At 50.7% G+C, this 24,645-nt stretch overlaps 1 long non-coding RNA gene across 5 annotated transcripts in view; it reads right to left on the minus strand.

The window, feature by feature from the left end:
* Positions 1 to 172: 172 nt before the first annotated feature.
* LOC108446257 overlaps positions 173 to 24,645 on the minus strand; it is a 40,532-nt gene continuing 16,059 nt past the window's right edge. Inside the window, exons 5-13 of one of the 5 annotated variants that reach the window (XR_001861400.1) lie at positions 20,269 to 20,450; positions 14,475 to 14,586; positions 14,276 to 14,327; positions 12,150 to 13,651; positions 11,186 to 11,308; positions 8,737 to 8,830; positions 3,599 to 3,930; positions 2,771 to 3,080; positions 173 to 1,918 (exon numbers count right to left, since the gene is read on the minus strand). This is a non-coding gene — a long non-coding RNA (uncharacterized LOC108446257). Of the gene's footprint in view, positions 1,919 to 2,770; positions 3,081 to 3,598; positions 3,931 to 7,216; positions 7,956 to 8,122; positions 8,831 to 11,185; positions 11,309 to 12,149; positions 13,652 to 14,275; positions 14,328 to 14,474; positions 14,587 to 20,268; positions 20,451 to 24,520; positions 24,640 to 24,645 lie in introns of those variants that run through there. The other 4 variants (XR_001861403.1, XR_001861401.1, XR_001861402.1 and 1 more) reach the window with 4 other exon arrangements.

A 24,645-nucleotide genomic window follows, 5' to 3' on the forward strand; every position in this document is an offset into this window, starting at 1 on the left:
GAAGTGTCCCGGTCCACGGGCCGGCGGGTGTGGAGGCCCGCGTGGGTTTTGAGTGGGTCGTGCCCAGCCCCGTTTGGTCTTTGACAGGAACTCACAGTTCCAAAATAAAATCGACTGAGACTCATTAAGCCTCCGCATTCCCTTTCGTTCTCAGAATGAGCTACAACATAGATGTTTTTATCTGTGCATCCTTGTTTATTTTTAGAGTATCTTCCCTGATGGTATCCACTACTATAAATACAAACCTTTTGTGCTGCAACATTAACATTTCAAGACAGGAATGTAACTGGAGGCACCCTTTGGTTTTCTTCCATCTTTTACATTCCCTTTCATGTGAATCAGTCCTCTGGTACCAGAAGTTTTCCATGCCTCACACAAACTGTTCCTATTACAAAATAGATTTGATCTTTCTCTTTTTAATGAGCAGGATGACATTAAAAACGTGGTTCTGTATGAGCCACTTCTACTGCAATCTATTTTCACCATGCAGGCAGTCAAACATTGGTGGATTGCTCAGAGAGGTTGTGCAATCTCCATCCTCACTCATTTTCAAGCTCCAACTCAATACATCCCCAGGTAACCTGGCCTGACCCCAGGGATGACCCAGCTTTCAACCAGAGGTTTGACTGGAGCTCTTCTGTGGTCCCTTCTCACATGGGTTATCCTACAAGCCCTTGCTCTCCAAATTCCTTGTGAGTATGACTGGGAACCATTCCCTCTCCACAGTCTGGGACAGATGAGCAATTCCATTCTTTTCTCCCTAACTTCTCATCTCTTTAGCCTCTTAATATAAACTTTGTCAGCACACTCTGTTTTGAAGGGAAGAGGCAGGGTCTGTTTCACCAGCAGATTCCCAGGCTCAGCCACCTGACTAGGTCTCCTCAGGTTTTTTTCCCAAATGGCTGAATTTCAAGAACTGGGCTGTAATTGTGTAACAGGAAAGATATTGCTCCTGAAACACTCCCCCACATGCAAACAAACACGTGCACACACAGAGGCTTAGTTGTAATGTTGTTGAAAACTGTGCTGTTCAAATGACATTGTCTCTAGGCAAAACTTCAAATTGATTAGTATTTGAAGATACTTCTCTTCTGGTCAAAATCTGCTTTTCTGAAAGCCAAGATCTACTACTGAAACCATTACAGAGCCACTGTCTCCTCGGTGGTCTTTTTTATACCGTCAACACATAAAATATCCCAAGAGAGCTGCATTCCTGTGTCTTTAGTACAAAAGCAGCACTCGGATGTGCAGGGGTCCCTGCCTCCTTTTAGTCTAATTCCTAAGGCTGGATACTAATGAAAATACCAACTTAAGACAGCATTTGAGCACATGCTTAACTTTGAGCACAACGAGCATCTCATTGCAAAACACTCCATGATTTCAGCGGGACCGCGCTCTGAACCATTCATGGATTTCATTGGCATCAGCAAAATAAATGTCTTGTTCTACATCGCTTTTTTTGTGACTCAAGTGTGCCCAAGAAAGCGGAACAGCAGAAGCTGTCCACTTCCCCTTGCCCAGTTTATTTTTACCACTGGTTGCTGTGGGAAGCTATTGTGATTCAGTGTGGCAGTAGGAAGTTCCTAACACTGCTCTTTGCAGCAGAGGATGTTGAGGTTCTTATGCAAGCCACAGGCACAGTGAAAATAGCTGACCTTTCAGAATGTTTATCGAAGCACCTTCAGTACACAAGGGGAACAGCAGCGGCTTGTGCAAAGAACTAAAATCTGGGTCTAAAGTCGCTGTTGTGCTGAAAACACCCCAGAAATCTTTACAGGGATCCTTTTTGGTGCTGGGAGGGAGGCAGGTGTAGCCGCCAGCGTGTGGTCCTGTGAAACCAGAAGAGAAACGTTTCACCTCCGTTCTGCGGTCGCATCAGCAACCACATAAGTTTCGGGACAGGCTCCGGATGCGTCACCTGCAGAGACAAGACCAAATTTCGCCCTGAGAAGGGTCAAAGCAAAATAGTGTCACTTAACAGCAGGGTGACATCCTCTGCCTGCCCAGCCAGGACCTGAGGGACACTGCAAGAGCTTCCCCTTGCTTCTGCCTGCTCCTGGCTCCCTGGGGTAGGGGTCATCCCTGTGAGCGCCCCTGGATCCGGCGGGCAGGGCGGGCACGGGCGCGGGCGGGGGCAGCGGTCGGTGCCAGCCCGTCTCCGTGCTGCCCTCTGGAGTCAGCCGCTCCAAAGTGCGCCTCCTGCCAGGCTCCGGGGACTGACGTCCAGGCGGGTGCCTCCCGTCAGAGAAAAAATCCCTGCTCTGCAGAGAGCTGTGGGCATTCCCCCAAATCCCTGCCACGGAGAAGGCACCTCGACCCCACAAGGTTGCCTTAGACATGGCTTGCAGGCTGGGGCCAGGACAGGGTGTGCCAGCCCCTCCTTCAGCCCAGCACGGCTGGCAGGGGCTCAGGGATGGTGGTGGTGTTCATCTCCTCCTGTATGAGGCTTTGCTGACAGGCAGAAGATCAACACATGTCCAGAAATGGGCAGCTTCCAGCTCGGCTCCCAAAAGCCCCAAGTGCTTGTGACAAGGACAGCACAAAGTAATAACCACTCTACATGTGGATTCATAAAATCATAGAATATCCTGAGTTGGAAAGGACCCACAGGGATCACTGAGCCCAGCTTTGTCCTGCACGGGACCATCCCAAGAATCCCACCATGTGCCTGAGAGCATTGTCCAAACCCTTCTTGAACCCCAGCAGGTTTGGTGCCATGACCACTGCCCTGGAGAGCCTGGGGCTTGCCATCATCCCCACACCATCCTACCAGATCTGATCCCGGGTTTCTAATATGGGTTGTGTGCACCTCTCTGGCTGTTTTTCTGCTTTCTCTCCTCCAACAGTCCTTCTCCTTGATGCCCAGTGCAGTGGCCAGGCAGCTTCCCCATGCCCACAGCCCCATCTTGCTGGCTTGGCTTCAGAGTGCTTTTTTCTTCATCTGTCCCCATCTCCTGTGATGCCGGTGCAGATGCCATCTCAGGTTCCTCATTCCATCACCACCACCTCTCTTCTCCCAGATTCTCTGGCTGCAGAGCCCACAGGCTGTTTTGGTGTTTTAGAAACAAAGACCATGAGTCCTGGCAGAACATAAGGTAAGTGCACTGTTAGCAGATGTCTGCCCAAAACCCACTCCAGGCCCTGGCAGCCCCTGCAGAGGCATCGCTCCCAAGAATGTGACAGACCCTACTTTGAGCCAAGGGGGGAGGCAAGATGTGAGTAAAGGGCAGAAGGTGTCACACCCCAATGGGATACATGGTACTACCTACAGCTTAGGGGACGCAGGGGTGCCTAAGGATTTGAAGAGTAAAGCAAATTAGAAGCTGGTCAGAAGTTAATATGTATTTTCTTAAAAATGAATCTCTGAAAAGCTTTTTCCTTTTTCACATGAACTTTCTCCACAACATTTCACCCCAAAAGATTTTCCTTCCAGTCTCTCCCCCAACAAATCTGGACTGCAGCAGCTAAACTGTCATAGAACTTACCTTCTCACCGCTCATCAGCTGTTTGCTACATCTAATAAGAGGTATCAGGTATGATTGGTGGCACAGATACCAATCCATAAAGCTGTTGAGCTCCTTCTAGAAGGAGTCCTCACCTGTCTTAGGTGCCTGTGGTCAAATATCCATCAGTACCAAGAGAGGAAGCACCTTCCTGGACTGGCAGCTCAAAGCAGTGTTTTGTGAGCAGGATTTCAGCTGGGAATTTGCTCAGGTAACCTGGGCCCCCAGGCCAGCTTCTGTTTTGCTCTGTGATGTTGAGTGAAATCACAGTTTTCTGTACTGCACTCTTCCCATCTGTAGAATGGGGCTGATACCTCCCATCACCTTTGCAAGCGTTTGGGTGCTAAGGAACCAGGCAGGTGGGCTGGTGTGATGTTAACATCCTCTTGCAGTGCTGAATTTCTGGGACTGAATCACTTTTTCCTGTCTTTAAAAAAAAATTTTAAAAAAGGCTTTTTATTTAACTTCAGCTTCCCTTCCTAATTATTTAATGTAGTAGGAGTTATTTTGTCAGGAAAGGGCACTTGTTGATGGTTTATCCCATGTTTCATTAATGCATGTAAGAGGTTAACTCCTGGTAGAGAAACAGATGCATGGTTTTAACAGGGAAAAAAAAAAAAGCCCCAATTTTACTTTCTACTCCTGCACTAATTTGTGACTATTTTTATCAATGTTAACACTGAGCCAGGGTAAAAATACTCCCTAGAAAGTTTAGAATTTACATTTGTCTTCATATATATTCAGCAGAAATCCAGCTCCCCAGCCTCCGCACTGCCTAATCTGGACTCATTAACTTCACCCGCCCCCGAGAAAAATGTCAGATGACTTTGGCCTGGCGAAGCCCTTCACCCACAAACACTCAGCAGGAGGGTCCAAGTCTCCTGTCTGCAGCAAACCATCCCCGTGGAGCATCAGCTCTGGCCCTGCAGGCATCCAGCTCAGCCATGGGAACGGATTCACCCTTCCTAACACAGCCCTGCCTCAGGGCAAAGTCTCCATTGCTGGGCTCCATCCCACGAGGATGCTGAGTCCTGGAAGCATCTTCCACACGGCAAGGCAGATGGATGGGGGCTGGGGAAGAAGCACCACAAGGAGAAACCTTTGTGAAGCATCTCGTGAAGCACAAGGCAGCCACAAGCACATGGAACTGGCCTCGCCAGGTCCTGGGATGGTGCCATTTTTCTTCCATTAAATGGACATAACATTTGACTCTCTGAGATGCATTTTTGCTGCACAGCTGGAGATTTTCATGTCAATGTGTCAGTGAACTCTGCTCTAAAGACCACAAAATTGTTCTCTGGCAGGCTCCTGCAGAAGAAGCAAACCATCCCCTCCTGTGCAAAAGCCAGAAGGCACAAGCAGTGTCTGGGCAGCCCGGGGCTGTTACCACCTCATAATGGTCACAGCAGCCCAGAGGGACTGAGGCTGGAGTTCCCTCTGAGGAGCATCCAGTCCATCTCATGTCTCACAGCAGCATCTCTTAGGGCAAGTACTGCACCTACTATTGGGTATCCCAGTATCTCCAAGGATGGAGACTCCACACCTTCTCCAGGCAAGCTGGTGCAGTATTTGACCACCCTCACAGTGGAAAAGTGAACTGACGCGTCCTGTGCTTCAATTTGTTCCCGTTACCCTCACTGGCCACCCAGGAAGAGTCTGGCTCCACTTTCAGGATCTGAGGAAACCTCTGCATTTTTACGGAAAGGGATGTGTTCTCTATGAAACCCAGGAGATTTCGAAAGGGGGCTCATGTTTAAGCAGGAGCCAAGAACCCAGAGGCTCCACCAGCAAGGGAGGGCAGCTCCAATCTAATTAAACTGGGAAAACATCCTTAAGCAACACTATTTCCTTTCTTCCTTGCCTCACTTCCTGGGCTCCAGGCTCCTTCCAGAGGAAGAACTGGAGAATAATTTTTATCCTTTTAGCAGTGAGTTTTAAATGAGGAGGTCTGGAAGCCGTGTGTAACCTCCCTTAGAAAATCCCCCCTGCCCCTGCAGAGGACCAGAGGAGGGGGAAGCTCCAATGCTCCCCTTGGAATGAGACCCTCCAGAGTCTGTCACTGCAGTGATGGAGTAGGCCAGGATATTTATGGGACTTAAGAAGCCAATAACATCTACTCTCAAGCCAGTCTCAGGCATGTGTTGGACACAGCCTGCACAATGAGGAGTTCAATACAGACCTCCGTATCCCATTGATAAGCATTCGTCCTTTTGTGTGCCAGAAAAGCCCTTCCTCCTTAGAGAAGAGCCAAGCAAGAGAGGGATGGCCCCAGACATGGAGTGCAGGAGCTGTTGATGCTATCTGAACCCTGGCCCTTGGCTCTGCTCGGCTCCATCGCCTCCCTGGCCCCGCAGATCCGGCACCTGGCCCGCCCCACGCACCCGTCAGTTCCTCGGCAGCTTCTCTAAGCAGACGGGCTGTTTGCAAGAAGCAATTTCCTGCAGAGGAAGATTTTTTTTCCAAGGAGCCTAAGTGGGGAGCTTCCTGGTGCAGGCTTTTCACAGGAAACCATTGTGAAAGCAGCTTTGCCACCCACCAGGAAGGGCTGTCCCTGAGCAGGCTGCACCCAGCTCTGTGTCCCCAACCCAGCTTCCCAGTACATGCCCAGGGGGTGACTTCTGTGCCCCTCACCCATCTCCCCCAAGCTGCTGCTGGGATGCTGACTTGGAGACGGGGAAGCAGCCGGACGGTGAAGATCTGGACTGGGTGCAGGCAGTGCAGAGCCTCCCAGGGAAGGTCCTGCATGACTTCTCCAGTGCCCAGCATGTCCCTCTGGTGAGAGAAGGTGTGGGAGAAGGTGAGAGAAGCTGAGAGAAGACATAAGACTTCACCAAACTTTGGCTCACCAGCTTTTGCATTCTCCATCTTCACTATGCTGCTGGGTCTGATTTCAAGCAGGGCCACCAACTACCAGGACAGGCTTCTCCCCACACGGAGCTGGGTGGTCACTGCTCCTCAGCCTGCTTCTGGGAGGCACCTGGGTTTCTGGGTGCTCCTCTGAAATGCAAACCTGCCAGGACTTCTTCCCACTGCTGCAAGGGTGGGGCTGCCCAGCTGAGTCCTACCATGGTGGAGCCAGGGCAGTCCCAGTGGCTTTAGTAGAGCTGCCTGGGATTTACACCAGAGCACGTCAGAGGCAGCCTCAGCACCGTGGCAGTGCCTCACAGCCCTGGCTATCAGTGAAACCCCAAAATGCACCAGTTAAACCCTCAGCCAACACAGACACTGGGGCAGCAGGTTGCACTGTGCTGCTGCTTCTCACCATGGGTGGCTTTAAAGTCAATTATTGTTCATATCCTTTTATTCCAATGAGCTGTGTGCAGGTCTCCCAGCCACTGCATGTTCCCCACAGTGCTGATTTTCATTCAGGGAATTGGTCTGGTTTGGGTGTATTTGGTGGCTATGGGTGGACAGGTAGCTCAGGCTCCTGCCCTATTTTGAGCTTTCACCACCTGTGCTGTGGCAGCACTGCTCCCACATGGAGAAGTTCTGCTGTACATCTGTGAAGATGCTCTAGTGCCAGAGGTTTTTTCCTTGCACCAAATTCTCTGGTTTTGCAACCCCTCACTGCAATTAAAATAAAACTGAACAACTCCCAGGAAGCCATTTCTGTGAAGCATTTCAGGAGCAAGGGGCCGGTTCCTCTTTCAGAGCATCAAAAAACAAGTTCTATTTTCCTCCCAGTGTTAGCAATATTCAGCTGAGCCTTGCTCTTTTTCCCCCCAAAAAAGTTTAGTTTCCAGGAAACAGGACTTTATTTTGAACACAAAGAATCTCTTTGGCCAGCTTGACACTCCTGGGTATACTCACAAATTTGGATACACATATATGACCTACAAGAACGTGACCCAGTATAGTGGGAACTGAACCAGGTCTCAGGGAACAGTCTGGTCACTTCCCAACCCACCAGTGGCTTAATTGTGTGATCCTGGGCAGGTCCCTTCCCTCTGTCCGTGTCCTGCTTCCCAAGCCTTGAAATGGGGTTTAAGTTGCTTCATGCAGTACTTCGCTGGACCTCAGAGTTGGCAAGAAGTATCTGAAACACTCACAAGATGCCAATCCAGTTTCCGCCAATGGCAGCAGGGCTAGGTCAGAACAGATGGATCAAAACCTCCTTCCTTCCTTCCTTCTCCCTTGGCCTGCTGGCAATGCTCTTCTTAATCCAGCCCATGATGATGTTGGCTGTGAGAAAGCCCCACTGGCTCACAGTCAGCTTGTTGTCCACCAGGACCTCCCAGGTCTTTACCTGTAAAGTTGTTTTCCAGCTGGCTGGCCCCCAGTTGTAGTGGTGAGTGGGGTTATTCCTCCTTGGGGGGAGGAGTTCCTATTCCCTTTGTTGGACTTCATAAAGCTCCTCTTTGCTCATTGAGGTCCTTGTGAATGGCACCCTGGAACATGCAAAGCCAGGGGAGCAGGGAGAGCTCACAGCATTTAATAGCTCAAGTGGTGGATCTGGGAGAAAAGGATGGATTGGAGATACACATCACTTCCCTTCTGACCACTGCCCACACCAGAGTGGGGACACCGGCCTGGGCACAGCCAGGGCACAGGGAAAGGGGGATCCTGGTGCCATCTCAGCACACACCGTGCCTGCCTGTCACTGTTCCTTAAAAGGAAAGAGGTGACCGGGCAAATTTAAGCAAAGACATCCCAGGGAATGAGTCACCGGCTCTGCATAAGAAACCAGACTCCGCTCTGGAGGGAGAAGGGCAGCAGGAAAGAGGAACGCTCCTGGGAGACAGCTGCAGGATGATTAAAAGGCCTTCACTTGGACCTTGCATTGGAGACCCCCCTGCCATGGCAGCAGTGTGAGAGCAGAGCCCTGGGTGTGCCCACGGAGCAGCTGCTGCCCACGGGGACGTGGCGCTGGGAGCTCAGCGCCTCAGGGAGGCTGCTCCCAGGAGCAGGAGAAATCGCCCACCTAACCCAAGCTTTTCTCAGGAAAGGCTTGGCTCTGGTGGTGACATTTCTCATGGGAAATGTTATTTCCTTGAAAACCTCGGGTATGCAGGTGAACTCAAAGCTTTTAGCACAGTGGCACCAGACACACTGAGCTGGTTGAGTCAGAAGGTAATTTCCAATACATGTAAGGCAACTTCCAAGGACCAGAGTGCTTCATCGCCATGTTTTCCCGGTGAGAGCTTCAGTTGTTTTGCTTCTAAGAATCAGCCTTTTATTTACTGTTTTAGCTTATTTCCTCATGGAAAGCTTTTCATTTACTCCCCAGCATTACCTGTAGCTTTTAATCTGAGCAGGTGAAGGAGGTGGAAGAGGAACAGCTCTTCAGCAGCGGGGCCAGTGTGCCAGGAATGGTACTTTTTTTAAAGCTGTTCATAAAGATAACGAGAGATGAAAAGGTTGAGTCAGGAGCGGGATCTTCTCTAGTTGGAAAGCACGAAACACAAGAGCGCTGCTGTCTCTTCTGCTGGGGCCCTGGCATTTGGGATGTTATTGCTCCCAGGGTTTGCCCTATGGAGCAGATGCCCCAGAAGGGCAGCCAAGGTGGACGGGTGGATGGCAGAGAACCTGCCAAGGGATTCACACCCATCCTAGAGGGGCTGCAAGGCCTCAAAGAGAGAAGAAAATCTGCCTGGAGAAAAAAATCTCAGAGCCCAGACTTGTTGGGTGAAAGGTGTTGGAAATGCAAATTGTTAATTTAAAGAACTGTGCCAGGAACCAGGGGTGCCAGGCTGAGCTGCTATCTGCTGCATCAGCTGCGAGCCTGGCTCGGGGTTTCAAAATAAAATTAGACTTGCAGTATATGTCTTTAAATATTTAAATTACTTTCAGTAATTCATATGGTGACATTTAAACAAAGTACACCAAGCAAACGGCTCCCAGTGCTAAAAGGAAATGTTTGCAGGTAATAATATTTAATTTAAAAGGGAACAGCTGATATCAAGGCAGAATCTTAATGCTGAATTCAACCTACATTTCTCTCTCAACCAAGCAGGGAAAAATAAATCCCCAGGCCTGCAAATGGTTAAACATGCAGAGTGGTGTGATCGAAGTGCTGGCCCCAGACACCCTAAAGAGCTGTGAATTACGGGGGTGCCCAAATAATTGCAGGATCGGGGCTGCTGTGCAGAGCAGCTTTGTGGGCTCCCAGAGGCGGGGATAAGCAGCTTCATGCTGGGAGGTGAGGACCACGGGGGCTTGGTGATGCCAACCCCTCCTGCCACACTTACCTGCCCTCCCACATCCTTCCTGGGCCCTTTGCTGTGAGTCTGTTCCAGAACTAAAGGGAAAATCCATCCTGAGTGCAAAAAAGCAAAACTCAATGAAGTCAACTCACACACAGGCGGCTTCGCCGTGGTGCTGCTGGCCAATTTGGAGAGCTTAGCTGGGTCTGTTACATCAGTCACACTGGATTTCATAACATCAGACATTTCAATGAGGGTGACTCATTCTCTCTTGAAGTGTATTGTATGTATGAGCAAAGATGATTAACTTTTGCTGAATGGTATGATTTCTCGGATGGGAACTGCTATTAATTAGGAGCGGATCTCAGATGTTCACAAACCCTGTTTTCATGGCCTACTTTGTATATTTTTCTCCATTATACTTGTTTTTTTAGCTCAGGATAAATATTAAAGTGCTCTTCCCTGCTATCTGGCACTAAAGCAGCCAGATGTCCAGCAAAGGCATCTGACTTTCATAGTCAGGCACGGCCCAGGGTTCAGTTCCTGTGGCCAAGCTGCAGCTACTTGCCCTAAAAAGCTCAGTTTTCACATTAAAAGCAAACAAAACAAAATAAAAGGGAGCTTCCAGCCAGCACAAGTGCAGCAGATAAAGTACCAAGGGAGGTAAAATAAGCACAAGTGGCTCAGAATGTAAAATCCAAAGAATTATCTTTTGTCATCCTCCCCTCAAATTTTCTTTATCCAAAGAAAATTGGGGGCTTATGCTAAGCTTGTGCTTCTGGCTGTTGAGGGTTGAGTTTTGGGGGTCAACAACACCAAGGGTCCTGAGGATAAAGAGTTTGCCAGGTTCAAGGAGGAAAATACCCTTTCATCTGTACTGGCTGCAAAGCTGGACAATTGACCAGGATAAGGGTCAGGGTGCTCAGTGGCTTCGACCACATCTGCAGCATCCAGCACTGTGGTCCTGCAGGAAGTGCCTGGAGACATTAAGACCAGCCAGCTTGGAAAAGCCAAAGGAGGCAGGCATGGGATGGGATGGAGTTGTCCTTCCCCACCCCAGGCAGTGCTGGGGGGATGCCAAGGAGCAGCCAGGCTGAAGCTGGGGACCCAACAGGTCAGTGTTTAACAGCCAGGCTATTCAGTGGTATCCTGCCACCACCTCATGATTCCCAGCATCTCCATCGGGATGACAAGGTCCCCTCCCAGATCCAGCCTATCAGCTCCCTCTGGTCCTATCCCATGGCACTGGCAGCGAGCAACACAACATCCCACAGAGCCAACCATCCCACCCTGCTGCAGCTCCATTGCTGTAAAACAGTCCTGGGAACAGACAAACTGTGGTCAGTCCCTCTGCCTGGCCAGCAGGAGCTGGAGGAAGTGTCCTGTTCTTGGTTCCTGGTGAGACACCACCGTGAAAGTCAACTGGGACTTCCAGAGAGGGAAAGGAAGGGTCACGGCTCAGCCTCGTATTCTACCAGCAAGGATGAGGTCCATGTGCTTTGCCCAGTACCCCATCCCCATGCCCCCTGCAGCACTTACAGCACTCCTCAAATGTCAGGCAGGGACTGTGGGCAGCAGTTATGCAAACAAAGGTCACTGGCTCCGTGCTTTTCCCTTCCATCAGCTGAGGCTGCTCGAAGGGCACAGGCTGGAGAGCTGGTCCTGCTCCACAGCAGGCAGCAATGAGGAGCGTGAGCAAACACAAGAGAAGCAATTGTTTGTAGTTAATCGAGACAAGAAGAGATGATTTTTTTGATTAAAACTCAGGGCTGGGCATTTCAGCACAAATAGGGGGTGAGCAGTGAAAGTGCCCATGTGAGCGGCCAGCTCTACCCTGTGGGGGTTTGGAAACTTTGGGGGCAGTGACTTGCTCTCCTCCACTCCTCCCGCTTGTCACCAGGCAGTGGGCAGAGGCAGCCAGTTTGGGGTGGCCTGCCCTGGCTCAGGCACTGCACCCAGGCTGGTGGCAGCAGACCTGGAAGCACCTGCTGCCCAAGCTTCCCTGTAAGCACTGCAGCTCCCAGGCTGGCTCTCGAGAAGCTGGGAGTTGTGGGAGCTTCTCCTTCCAGACTCAACGGTGAGGAATGTGCATTCGAAACAGAGATAGGGCTGGTTTCACTTCTCCTGCACACCAAATCCAACCATGAGTCTCTTTGAGATAAAGTGGCACCTAGGGGTAGGAAATCCCCACAATTTGCCTAAATTTTGCACCTGTAAAATGCCACTGGCAGATCAAAGTGTGCCTGTATGATTCAGGCACAAGTCTGGGATGTGTGAGCCACTGCCCAAACTCCAGGCATGCAACAAAGGCTGAGCCGCGCAACACCAAGGGTTTCCTTGGAGACTGACGCAGAAGGGGCTTCTCCTCCAGAAGCACTTTCTCCCTGCCTTACCAGGCAAAGCAACACCCTAAATCCCATCCCTACCAGGAGAGCCAGCAGGGCTTCACTGCGCCACTGGAGGAAGGGGCAGTGCTGAGAGCCTGGAAGGGGGTTTTCCTCACCTCCGGGTAGCTTTCCTGTTGCGCAACTCACTCGTGCTTCTAAAAATGTTTGCTGAAGCAACAGTCTCTAAGGCGATTTCCATAACAATGGGCGCAGAAGAACGATCCATGCTGCTGGAGTGATTTCCTCGCTCACACGCTGGCTGAGGACAGGGCACACCGCAACTCCAGCGGTGAGATGTTCGTGTGAATGAGAGAAAAAGAGTATTTGAACTGCTCTCAGCAGCTGCTGGAAAGCTCCCCAGAGGCCCTGCTGTCCATGGCCCGGCCGAGGGGCACGGGCAGGGCTCTCTGCCTTGCCCGGGGGCATTGCCAGACCGCTGGACTCTGCAGGCACAAAAACACCCACAGCAAAGGTACAAAACCACAGAAAATGCTTCCACACCTTTGCCACTGGTGCGTCACCTCTGCCCGGCAAACACGCACCGCGGCACGCACCCGCAGAGAGGCATCACCAGGCAGCAGCAGCAGCTTCACCCTGCCATCAGCCTAAGCTCCTGCTTCATCGAGGCCCCGGTCCTTAAAAGGCCCTGAGTTACACAAAGCCCCCACGTGTTTCTCTTTTATCTCACTATTCTGGGTGCTCAGCCCCAGCCAAAACCAACCAGGTTTGCTCCTTCCCCACATCTTTTCCAGCTGACCCGTTAAAATCAACACTCAGCCGCTGCCTCCAGTTTGAATCGCTCATATCCTGCCATTACAGCTTTGTTTAAATCCGTGCAGAGCTCAACCTGTTGTCAGACAGACACTAATTTGTGTGTTTCTAATTATTTGTTTCCATCTTAAAACCTGTTTTTCAGCAGATTGCAGCTTTATTTTAATACATACTTGGCTAGAGCTTGATACACTGGTTGCCAGTAACCTAGACACAAATGGAATTGCATTGCACAGGGGGAGCAGGGAGAGAAAAGAGACTGAGCTAAACTGAATTAAGAGCCTGTTCATAGAAACGAATTAAGCAAAACTGTGAAACAAGCAGCAGTGTTGCATTGCAGAAGACTGTTTCTATATTCTTGCTTCTAGCTCTCCAAATAAGATGAACCTCTGCGTTCACAAAAGGGCATTTGAAACATCTCCTTACACAAACACTTTGACCATGTTTTTTTTATGTGATTAAAGCTCTTAAACTTAGGGTTAATCCTTTTTATACTCACATGGTTGGTGTTGAAAATTAGCTCATCAGTGGGTGACCAAACCAGGATCAATCTCCAACTGCTTTCCCAGGATGTGAATGCAGACAGTCAGGCACTGTCCTCAGCCCCTTCAGTCAAGCAACACCAACAGCCTTTGCCTCCTCCAGGAGCAGGCTGGGCCCTTTGTTTCTGGGTCATTTTCACAAAAGTCGTCAGAGGGCAGGAGAAGTAGTTGAGGTGCTGCTCTGAGGCAGCTGACACTGCTGTGGCACACCAGGCGGCACAACCAGTGAGTGCTCTGGGACCTGCCTTGCTTCATTCTCTCTCTGTAGCTCTTTCTCCTGTGCTGAGGATCTTGGGGTCTCTGATCTAAAATGCAGTTAAGGAGACTGAGGCAATTAAACAAAAAGAAAACCATATGTTATTTGCTGGCAAATACTGACTTTTTAGTGAAGGTCATGTTCTGCACAGCCCTGACTGAAGCTGCTTACAACAGTCTCACCTTTGGCTTCTCCTCTCCAGCTCCCTGCCTTTCCCTGGGTGTGGGAAAACCCAGCAAGAGCACCCCACAGACAAGAAAGCTTCAGTCCCCCCCACCAGGACAACAGGAGCCACATGAGGAGTGGCAGTATGCATCCAGCAGCACGTTGTCTCCCCAGCATGGCCTGACCTCTGGTTGTCTCCACAGTCAGCCACAGAGGGAGAGTGAAATCCCTGTGCAGCTCTTTCCAGCAGTGAACACACTCCAGAGACATTGATTTCTCTGCAGGCTTTTTGTCAGCAGACAAAGGGGCTCAAAAAGCTGATGCAGCTGGTGGGGTGTGAGGGTGTACTTCCCAGGAAGGACCAACTGCCAGAGGGAATCAGGTTTTCTGTTGTCAACAAAGTGGCCTAGGACTTTGGAGGAGACACTAGGTTGAGGGCACAGCCCAGAGCACTTGGTCCATCTTGCTCCTGGTGTGCAGAGGTCCAGCTGGGAGGCTGACAGGGTACATCATCTCCAGATGAACGCCAGTGACCTCCTCCCTCTGGCAGATCTTGGATTCTGTGGGATACATGGCCCAAAGCAGTCATTCCATCAGTGCCAAGCAGCATGGAAGTCACCTGGGAAAAGGCCTTTGTCAGGCCAGATTTTGGGGGTGGCCTCCTGGTTTGGTCCTTGCTGAGGAGCATCTCATCCAAACATACCTACCTCCACCTGCAAACTGAGCCAGTGGGGATGGAGAGGGTCCATCACCTCCTTGCAGTCCTTTCCTATTTCCACCCAAAGACATTTTTGGTGAGCTTCTACTCCTTTTTTTATGCTAAAAAGGAAAGAAAAGAGGAAGACACGCACTTGATGTTAAGGAAATCTAACAGAGCGTGCAGCAATCCAACTGCTCAGACACATATGCCTCCTTCCTTCTGCTCCGTACCAGCGAGGCTGTGCCATATTTAGATCTGGCTCCATCTCTCACAAACTTGACCAACTGTTCCTCCACAGTGTCATCTTTGCTTGTTTACCCCCAAACTGTTCACTGAAATCTTCAATTCAGTGAGGGAGAAATAATAATAATAATTTTTAAAAAAAGGTTTTATTTTTAATGATATTTTTAATGACAGGAAAAGCACTAAATGCCAAGAAAGGCAGATCGCTACAGTGGTGGGTAAAGAGGTCAAAAGATCCCTTGGTGAGTCATCATCTCCATCAGGGACCTCCCGTGTGAGAAGGCAGATGTGTTTCCTAGAAATTGCTGTGCTGTGGTGGGGCCAGCCCCACGCTGGCTGCCAGGGCAGCGTCCGGCCGCCCGAGTCATTGGCCCTGGGATGCTTCCTCAAGTGTGTGCTCCCACAGCAGGGGCCCTGGCATGCTCCCACAAATGTGTGCTCCCACAGGAGCGGCCCTGGGATGCTCCCACAAGTGTGTGCTCCCACAGGAGCGGCAGGTTCCGTGACCACACATGAAGGCAGGCACAGAGCTGTGGCCATGCTGGGGTTGCCTGGGTGTAACTCTTCCAAGGAGCTGCACTGTTCAGAGCACTGGGCATCTGCAAAGGGGTAATGGCCTCCCCGAGGGAAAGGCTGAAAGTACAGCTTTGTTGCAAGTAGGAAACATGGGAAAGAGCAGAGAGCATTTCCCTACCTTCCTCATTGTGCCAAACCATGGCAAGTTCACCCCAGTGTTTGGGCCTCAGCATCAGGACAGGAGTCAGGCAGAGCTGGTCTTGCTCCACACTTTCAGCCATGGTTGTATCACAGATGAGGCAGAGGTGAGCCCTTGTCCTCCTGCACACAGTGAGGAGCCTTGGAGACTTCTCACTGAACAACCACACTTCTTCCTGGTTTGCCTTTGATGTCAAGACACTGCTGTCTACTGGAGGGCCTGGTGACAGCCTGCCCTGCAGTCTTGCAGGATGCTGCAGCCCTGCACCCCCCACACCAGCCACGGGCCTTGTGTACAAAACTTTCTCACACTCGAGGCAGATCTTACGGAGTTAAGAGCATTTTCTTGGCTTGCTGTGCTGGTGGAAGAGCGACTTACAGCAGAGCAGATGGATAAAATTCTAATTTGGGTTTCACATGATTTATATAAATAGGCTTAGACGAGGTTGCACAGAGATGGTGCAGTCATCTGCCAGCCTTGCTCTGTTTACCTCGAGACCCTCTCCTCCCCCTGTTAATGAGCACCCCAGCGGTGCCTCGTGCGCTGGCAGTAACGAGTCACCTCAGCCGTGTCACCTCCTGCCAACGCCACAGCCCCGGGCTGCGCTCCCAGCGGGGCAAAGCAGCCTCCTGCCACCCCACCTGGCCAGGCACGGCTTTTATGCTCATCCCTCAAACCCAGAGACAAATTGTCAAGGAGCACACCAGAGTCACAACTCCCGTGGCTGGCTCAAGAGACTGGGGGAGCGTATGGACCATGCTGCTTCCTACCCAGGGGAGTGGGAACCAGAACGGGGCTCCTCCAGCCCCCACTCACTCATAGGACACCAAGTTCTGTCAGGGCCTCTCCCCAAGGGTGGGTGGCTCAGAGTGAAGGGACACCAGTGACCCCACAGCCACCTTCATGAAAATGACCCAGTAACTCCCCCTCCTCTCCGCTAGCGCATCACCAAGGAGCCTTCACCACATCCTGATGAAAATCATCAAGCACAACTTTGTTGGGTTTAGTTAGAAACCCCTGCCTCATCTCCACTGCTCCTCTGTCCCTCAAAGGGTGACATGAGCTGGTGCTGCTCCTAAGAAGGGGCTTGTGACAAACAGGTGAAGGTCTGGCTCCTGTGAGGCTCCAGCATGCATCTGCTGAACATCTCCATCCCACGTGTATTGTCTCCTAGGAATCAAATGTGACATGACCCCAGCAGAAAAAAACATAGGAAACTAAGCTACTGGTTTCTTTCTGTGGTCACCAGAAGCTGGATATGTGACAGCTACATCTTCCCAGTGTCAGATACAGCTCAGGGGTCACTCACGCCTGGTGCAAGGGACAGGGGCAGGGCTCTGCTTTTAGCACACACTGACCCCCAGATATCCCAAGGTCTGAGATGCAGGGGTGATCAAAGCAAAAATGCCAAGTCTGGGCTGAAATGGGAAGTGGGACACAGGTTTCTCCAGTTCAAAGGCCAAAAAGCCAGACTGCCAAACAGAATGACACCTCTCCCTGTGGGCCCAAGTACCCCAATCCAACGCTTTGTCATGTAACACCTCTGTCTTTGAGTGCCTTTGGCTCTGGCAAAATGATTATTATCACAAAGCAGATGCATAGTTTGAGGTAGAAAATGATGGAAACATCATTTAACTAGCCCAGAGTTTGTCTGCCTGCATCCTCATTTTTACAACCTGATTTTCTACAGAAACAAGGTTTACACAGCCACACCACCCCTGTACCCCTCCTCTCCGACTCTCCTTCTTTTTGGACACTTTCAGCCACATGGTATGGGGGCTCCCAGTTATTATGGAATGTAAGCTTTGTGAGGTTTGGTGGCTGATGAGAAGGTGATGGTGTGTGTTTAGCTTTTACTGGCCAGGGAAAGCTCATGCACGTCCTTTACTCCACAACACAAACCCATCGGAAACCAGGCTTTGCTGGTTTCCGCCGCTCGTGGAACAAGTTGTATTATTTGTATAATTGTATCCTAGGAGCCCTCGTTTCTGTCCTGCATAGTCCCTGGCATGAGCAGTATTTTCCATGGTCAGCCTGGAAGGAGGGAGTAGACTTTAACCCCCTCAGTGCAAAGAGCAGATTCCTACATCAGGTTATTCTCATGCAACCCTCCCTATGAGAAAAAAAGCCCTCCTAGGACCAAGGCACATGCAGAGAAATCTCAATGCCAGCAAGGGGTTGCCTCTAGGAGAGGTGCAGGTGGATTGGGAGCAGCTGGGGACACTCCTGGGGGGCTGCTTGAGCCTTTGCAGCTCCTGCAGCCAGTACCTTGCTCAAATCCCACCTTCAGCCTGGCCACTGCCAAAACTCTCTGATTCAGCATCCCTTTCCAGACATGAATCATAAAACAGCTCTTCAGCAGCTGGGATAAGGCACAGGTCACCAAACCAAGTAAGAAAAAGAGATTTGTCAAGGGCCAGAGCAGATAAGCCCCTGTGGTTTGACAGTTTCCCTGCTTGTGCATCTCTGCTGGAGGAGCAAAGTGATGTCATGCTGGCAGTTGGAAATACTTCTGCCCAAGGAGATGCAAGCAGAGCCAGCTCTCTGCTCTGGGCCACCATGGAAGGTAACAGGAGCTCCATCGGGCACCTCTGGCTTGAGATGGGCGGGCCAAGGCTTTGCAGAAGTGACACATGGCTTGGAGCCTTTTGGGATCTGAGTCTGGTACATGCTGAAGGACCCCAAGTGGAGAAGGGGAGGTCTTTGGGGACATCACAGCCATCCCAGAGCACAGCCCCCCCTAGTCCTTGTTGTCCAAGTTCATCACTGAGGTCCTCCTTAGCCAGCCTGAGCCACATCAACCACCATTCCCACCCCTACTTGTTCCTGTTGTCTGAGATCCACCCCTAATTATGGGCAGCACAGAAAAGCTAGAGATTCACATCAAAAAGTGGGGGGATGCTGGGGACACCAGCAATTCCTGAGAGTGCCACAAATGTCCTGCAGATGAGGGCTAGGAGAGATGTAAGGAAGGGGACCAGGTGGTCCATGGAGCCCCCCACCATCAGCACCTCCGAGGGCTCAGAGCCACGCTGGGCTCTTTGTAGTGTGGGTTGTGACGTGTGTGGGCCTAAAAAGCTGGACCATAAAACTTCCGTTGAGCTTGGAGGGTCAGTTTGTGCTGCCCTGGGAAAGAAGAACAAGTGGCAGGTTCAGGGCACTGCCAGCAGTTGGGCAGAGTGTTCCTGCATTTCCCAGTGCCCACAAGAGTGGCAGATGAGAAACACGTCAGGCGGAAAATATTTGGGGTTTTCTTCTAATAGCTGCTGCCTCTGTGCTGAGGACATGCAAAAAAAAGGGCTGGATCTTCTGTCAAAACCATTTCCCACTACTGCAAAGTTTTTAAACAAAACCCAAAGCATTCCAAAAGAGACTGGGGAAGACACCCAGAAATCAGAGAAAATAACTTAGGGTTGAAAAGGTTTCAGAACTGGATGATTTAATTGTTTCTGGATTTCATTTAAGCCTTCATTTTTCTAAAGTTTTTAAAAAGCACATACTTAGTAGTAATGGCAAAGATATTTCCTTGGAGAAGTGTGAGTAGCTTGTAGAGGCAATGTTTGAAAAATGATAAAAAATAATAAAACTTTGCTAACTCCCTAGAGCAAAGAATAAAAATCACATTTGTCTAGGAATATACTTACACCAGCAGGATTTCACTAGCATGTGAACGAGGAGTTGGTATGGCCTCAGTCTCTGAGGCTTTCCCAGTGTCTTAGCAATGAAGTGACATTATTTCAGTCCCAAGTAGTAGAATTTCTTACACATTCCAACAAACATCCCGTCATCAAGCTGGAAGCTTTGACGAACAGGACAGCTGATTCCTGCCACAGATCACAAACCACTGCTTCCCCCCGTGAGTCAACGCTAAACACGGATTTCAGTGTGAACCATTAAGCACAAATCCAGCCTCGATCCATGCCAGCAGAAAACCTTGGATGAAGCATCTACTGAAGCCTCTTCCAGGAGTGGGGACTTTCCTGAGCTGGGTGCTCAGGTCACTGCCTCTTCCTTGGAACACAAGGGCATCCAAGCCTGGGTTATTTCAGTCTCATGTGGAGTGAAGTCACCACCACTTCAGCCACTGGTCCCCATTCACAACTCTCGTTCATTCACTCCAGAGCATTCCCATGGCCAGATGTTTATCACTCTCGTGTCACCCTCCAACTATTTTGCAGGGGTGGTAGGAGTGGCTTTTGGAAGACATTTGAGTATACACACAAATACAGGCTTGGGCTGCTGTGTGTTTGGACAAATAAATAAGTGCAACTAATCAGTAGAAATGTTTTTATGTTAGCTATGACTGGGAAGAGAGTATCCCAGCCCTGCCAGATAAAAAATCCCCGTGGGGATTTCTAAGTGCACCCAAAACCAGCTGGACAAAGACCTTGCTTGTTCACCCCATGGATTTGTGTGGGAGAAGAATTTAAAAAATATAGGAAGCTTTTAAAAAATAAAACTAAGCAAACAAAATAAGCCCTCTGCCCCTTACCTCCACACAGCCTGAATGGCTGGAAGAAGAACATGGCTGTGTGTGCTGGGAAACACAGCACTGAGCCAGGTCTCTCCAGTGCTGAGCTGGACAGGCAGCAACGATGGAGATGGTTGCTCCTGCAGCTCCCAGCACCCAGACCCAGCAGCTTCTGTCCAAAACAACCACTCATATACATGTATTCAAAAATACCTGGGTTTTTACCCCATTTATAACACACCTTGGAAGGTCAGCCTGTCTGGGAGTGCTTTTCCTGGCCTCATGGCACGGCAGCAGCAGGCAAGCAGCAGTTCTAGTACAACATCAGTAGTAATGTCCTACCCCAGATAGAACTGTCCCAGACCCACTTACCTTGATGCTCAAAAGAGATGCTGGCAGGACCTGGTGTTCCTGCTGGTGCTCCTGCTGGTTACAGGCAATGATGAACTGTTTCCATATCAGGAGATAGTTTTGAGAAGGCAAATGACAAATCAGCAGCTGCTGCGTGGTGATGGCTCAAAGGGAGCAAGGTGGGCTTGTTTTGGAGGCAGGACCTGTACAGGGGAGGCAAAGCACAGCTGGAGCATCCACTGCCACCCTAAGTACTCAGAGATCATTGCAGCACCCAGGAAGCCAGATCCCACCCCTGGGCAGGGCAGCCCATCCTGCTGAGGTCAGTAGGGCAGATGTGCTCAACACCTGGCAGCAGGTCCTAGCCCTGATCCCTCTGAAACCAGCAGCTAAAGCTCCCATTTAACATCAATGGAGACAGGATTTGGCCTGGATCTTAACTAAACCCATGACCATCAATGGCTTTGCCTGGGGTTTAATTCCCTGGATTAAGGGGAATTTGCCCCGCAGTCACTCAGGGAGCCCCAGCTCCCTGGGCAGAGCTCAGCACCCACATCCCACCACCGCTCCACCACGGCCAACGAGAGCAAACCAACCCCAGGGCCCTGGGTTTTAAACAAACAAACAGCAAAAAGAGAAAGAAAAAGAAAAAAAGAAGAGCATTTATTTCCCCCGCAGCTGTGCTCTCCCGGACAGAGGATTTCTGTGGCAGGACAATGCCGCTTTATGCGGCGAGGTTAAGTTTCAGTTACTTGAAACTATCAGCTCTTGTGTTCGAATCATCTTATTACCTCCACAATCAAACAAGGCTTCCCCATGGGCAAGGATTCGGTCATGCTGTTTAAAATGGACACAAAGGTCAAGCAGGGCTGGATTTAAAGTGATCTAATGGGAGCTTTGGGAAGGGGAATACAGCCAGTGTGGTATTCATCCTGTTGGGAGAGGCAGGTCCTGTGTGCTGAGTGCCATTTGTAAGAAAGAGGAACCCAAAGTCAAGCTCTAGAGTTGGGGTTTTGGTTCCCAAATGTCCCCTCTGAGAGCAGTTTACAACCATCTAGCATCAGTCTTGGTCCTCTCCAAAGTACTTAAGGTATCTTCAGACCCAGTGTGACATCTCCAGTAGAGTTCCACTTTATCTTTCTTCAAGCAAACCCAGTGCTCTCTTGGCTGTTGCCTCTCCCACCAGCAGTTTGGGGAGGGCAGCACCTCTTCTAATTATCTATCCAAATGCTCTCCATGACCCAAGTGGAAAGAAACAGCCCTGGATCACATCAGTTGCAGTTAGGCCCAGCTTGTGAACTTACTCAATATTTGGGCACATCCCACAGTCAGCAGCACAAAACATGTGATGAAGCCAATGTGCATTTCAGGGCTGCAAAGCTAAAGAGAGCAGATGCTAAAGCCTGAGTGGTGCTTCTGAGCTGAGACTGCAGGGAGGCAGTCAGAGCACAGGGAAGCACATGCTGAACGTCACCTGGGGAGGCCATGGCTGACCGAGTGTTTGCATTTGTCCCCAAGCAGAGGACAGGGATTTACAGACCACCCAGTGTGAGGGGAAACATCCCTCACATTGCACAGGTGTGGAAAGCAACATGCAGTGGAACAGGAGGAAAACAACTTGCCTGCATCTCCTTTGCTCATACCAGAACTGCTGCTCCTTCAGCCAAAACCTGGATCCCTGTCAGCCCCTGTACCACTGCAGCTTGGCATGGAGCAGGCAGCAAGCCTGGGAGCTGTGCTTGGAGCTGCTCCAGCTCTGCACAAGGCTCCAAGGAAAAAATGTGGCTTCCATGTTCTGATCCACCCCCTTGCCCAGAGGTAAGATATGTCACTGAGGAGCTGCAGAATGAAGATGTGTGTGGGGTCTCCCCTGCAACCAGCTTGCTACCCTGCAGTCTTGACTACCAAAGGAAAAGATGTTGCATTACTAGACCCAGTGCACAGCTCCAGCTCCCAGGAATTAATGCCCTGGGAAGGGAAGGTGGGGGAGCAACACAGCATTCCCTGGGGATGCACATGAGCAGGGAGCTGCGTGGAGCCGTCTTCTGGGGTGCGTACAGCAATGCACTAAGGAAGCTCCCAAAAACACAAGGCCTTTCAAACTAAAAGCCTTTTTTCTCCCACTCAGCTTCCTTCCCAGTTCCTTGGGATCTCAGTCCAGGGGAAGGAGGAAGCACAAATGCAAAGGAGTTAAGCAGAATCTTTCAGAAAAAGTGGCATGAACCATTCACCAAAGCAGGACCAGCCCTGTGTCCCAGATCCACACACCTCTTCCTCCATCTCCCTTAGGTCCTGTCCTTACAGGCACCAGCTGAGCTTGCTGGCTGGCTCCTCATGCGAGGTGACATCCTGACCTTGCCAGGCAAGCCCCAAACACTCTGCAACATGGAGCAGAAGCTCAGCTAAGCCTTCTGCACGAGCCAGCTCTGCCTGTCCCTCAGGGGCACCAGCCAAGAGCTAGCGTCACTGGTTAGGTGCTCAGGGGATGGTCTAGACACAATCAACATTTCATATGCAGATTTCATACCTTCCATCTTCAAGTAGCTCCTAAGTAGCTTGATTTAATGATCCCACACGTTTCCACCCAAGCCGCAGGCTATGGGGAAATTTGCACAGGTGTGGCAGTGTTTCACTGCACAGCAAGACAGAACAGCTTCCCAGAGCTTCCCGAGTGCTCTGGATGCTCCCTCTGCATCAGCCTCTGCTCGAGATGCTCCACGTGCAGCCAACTCGAGCCTGGGCACCTCTGAACTCACCAACACTGGGAGAGGGGCTGGCACAAATCAGAGTGCTGAGGCTGGGCACTGCTTCATCTGGTACTTGCCATCACATGGTCACCCACGGCGTGAAAAGGCACAGGGTGAGCTAAATCCCGCAATTATTTAATATAATTAACCACAGGATTGAAATGGGCCCATTACGAAGGAGATAGGCTGATAGAAATCTTCCCTGCTCTTCTTTGACCACTAACCCGAACACAGGAAAGGCTTTGCCGTATCTTCCCAATGAGGGAGTGGAGAGGAGTAGGTCCTGCTTTTTGTTTTGCTTGTGTCTAATTAATATTATTTTCAGAGATTATTGATCCTGACTTCAAAGAGAAGCCATGTCTCATCTTGGGCTCTAGCACTGCAGGATGCCAGCATGACCCCACATTTCCAGACAGGTGCTCACACTGGTTTGGATCAAAGCAAGGGAGACAGCTGCCTTCCACATCCCCATCAACCACTTCCCAGGGCTGTGGCCAGCACCCTTCCAATGGGGAAAGTGAAATTAATTCATTAATTGCTTCCATCCTTTGGTGTTTCATGTTTTCAGCTTACAAGAACCATCCATTCTGCATTTCTACACCTTCCCAATACAAAACAGACCATTTTAAAGCATTTTTGGTCTCCAGCAGAGATCTTTTCAATGAACCTCCTTCTCACTCTTGCAAAAGCAAAAAGGGTCCTCCCTGGACAATACACAGTGGATGGGCTCCCTTGCATGCAGCCCTTGCACCAGGGCTGGAGTGTTTCTGCAGTGCTCTTCTGAGGCAATGGTGGGGTGCAGGGATATCCCACAGCATGCTGAGGCTTGGGCTTTTTCACCAGCAATCAATTCAGCCCATGAAAGTTGTGCTGCATTAGTAGATCCCCCCCTTGTGCTTCAGGTGCAGCTGGAGAACATCACTATGACTGTAAATGGGGAAACCCTCCCCTCACAGGACTGTGGCGTTCAGTAACAGCCATACTGGGTTCATAGCCAAATAGCCAGTTCCCTCCTTTCACCTCCTCCAGAGCCAGCCAAACCCACCACTGTGACCCACAAGCCAAAACACACCTTGAGGCTCTCGGGGCTTTGAGCAGAGCCACCAAAAGCACATTATCATCCCTGGCTGGCCCCTCGCAGAATGGCATCACCTCAGTGTTTGCAAACACTGCCTGCATTGGGGTGTGAGGATGAAGACATCACTGGCAGTGCTTCTCCTGGGCTCCCTTCCAGCAGCCCTCGCTGCGAGGAGGGGTGACCAATTCCCGGAGCGGCTCCGTGAAGTCATCCTCTCCTGACAGGCCTTCTCCTCCCTGACATCATCAGCTGGGCAAAGCAGGCACAACAGCGGTCCCCTGCTGCGGGATTTGCTCCCAGAGGCACCCGAAGGGAAGCCTGGCTGCTCACAGAGCACACCCAAATGAGGGAACTGCCATGGAGCAGCAGCCCCCCAGGACTCCTGTTCAGTGAGCTGGGTGACACTGGTGGGAAAAGGCTCAGGAAAAGCAGGACAGAAACAACTCACCCAGCTCAGTCTGTCTCGATGAACCTGGCTTGGGAGCACCCTCATGCTGCAGATAACCAGGAGTCCATGGGCTCAGCAAAGCCTCTGCCTACCCCAGGGACAAGATCCTGGCGCAGAGACTCACG

The sequence above is a fragment of the Corvus brachyrhynchos genome, unplaced genomic scaffold (assembly GCF_000691975.1).
Source record: "Corvus brachyrhynchos isolate BGI_N302 unplaced genomic scaffold, ASM69197v1 scaffold4, whole genome shotgun sequence".
NCBI classification, from domain to species: Eukaryota; Metazoa; Chordata; class Aves; order Passeriformes; family Corvidae; genus Corvus; species Corvus brachyrhynchos.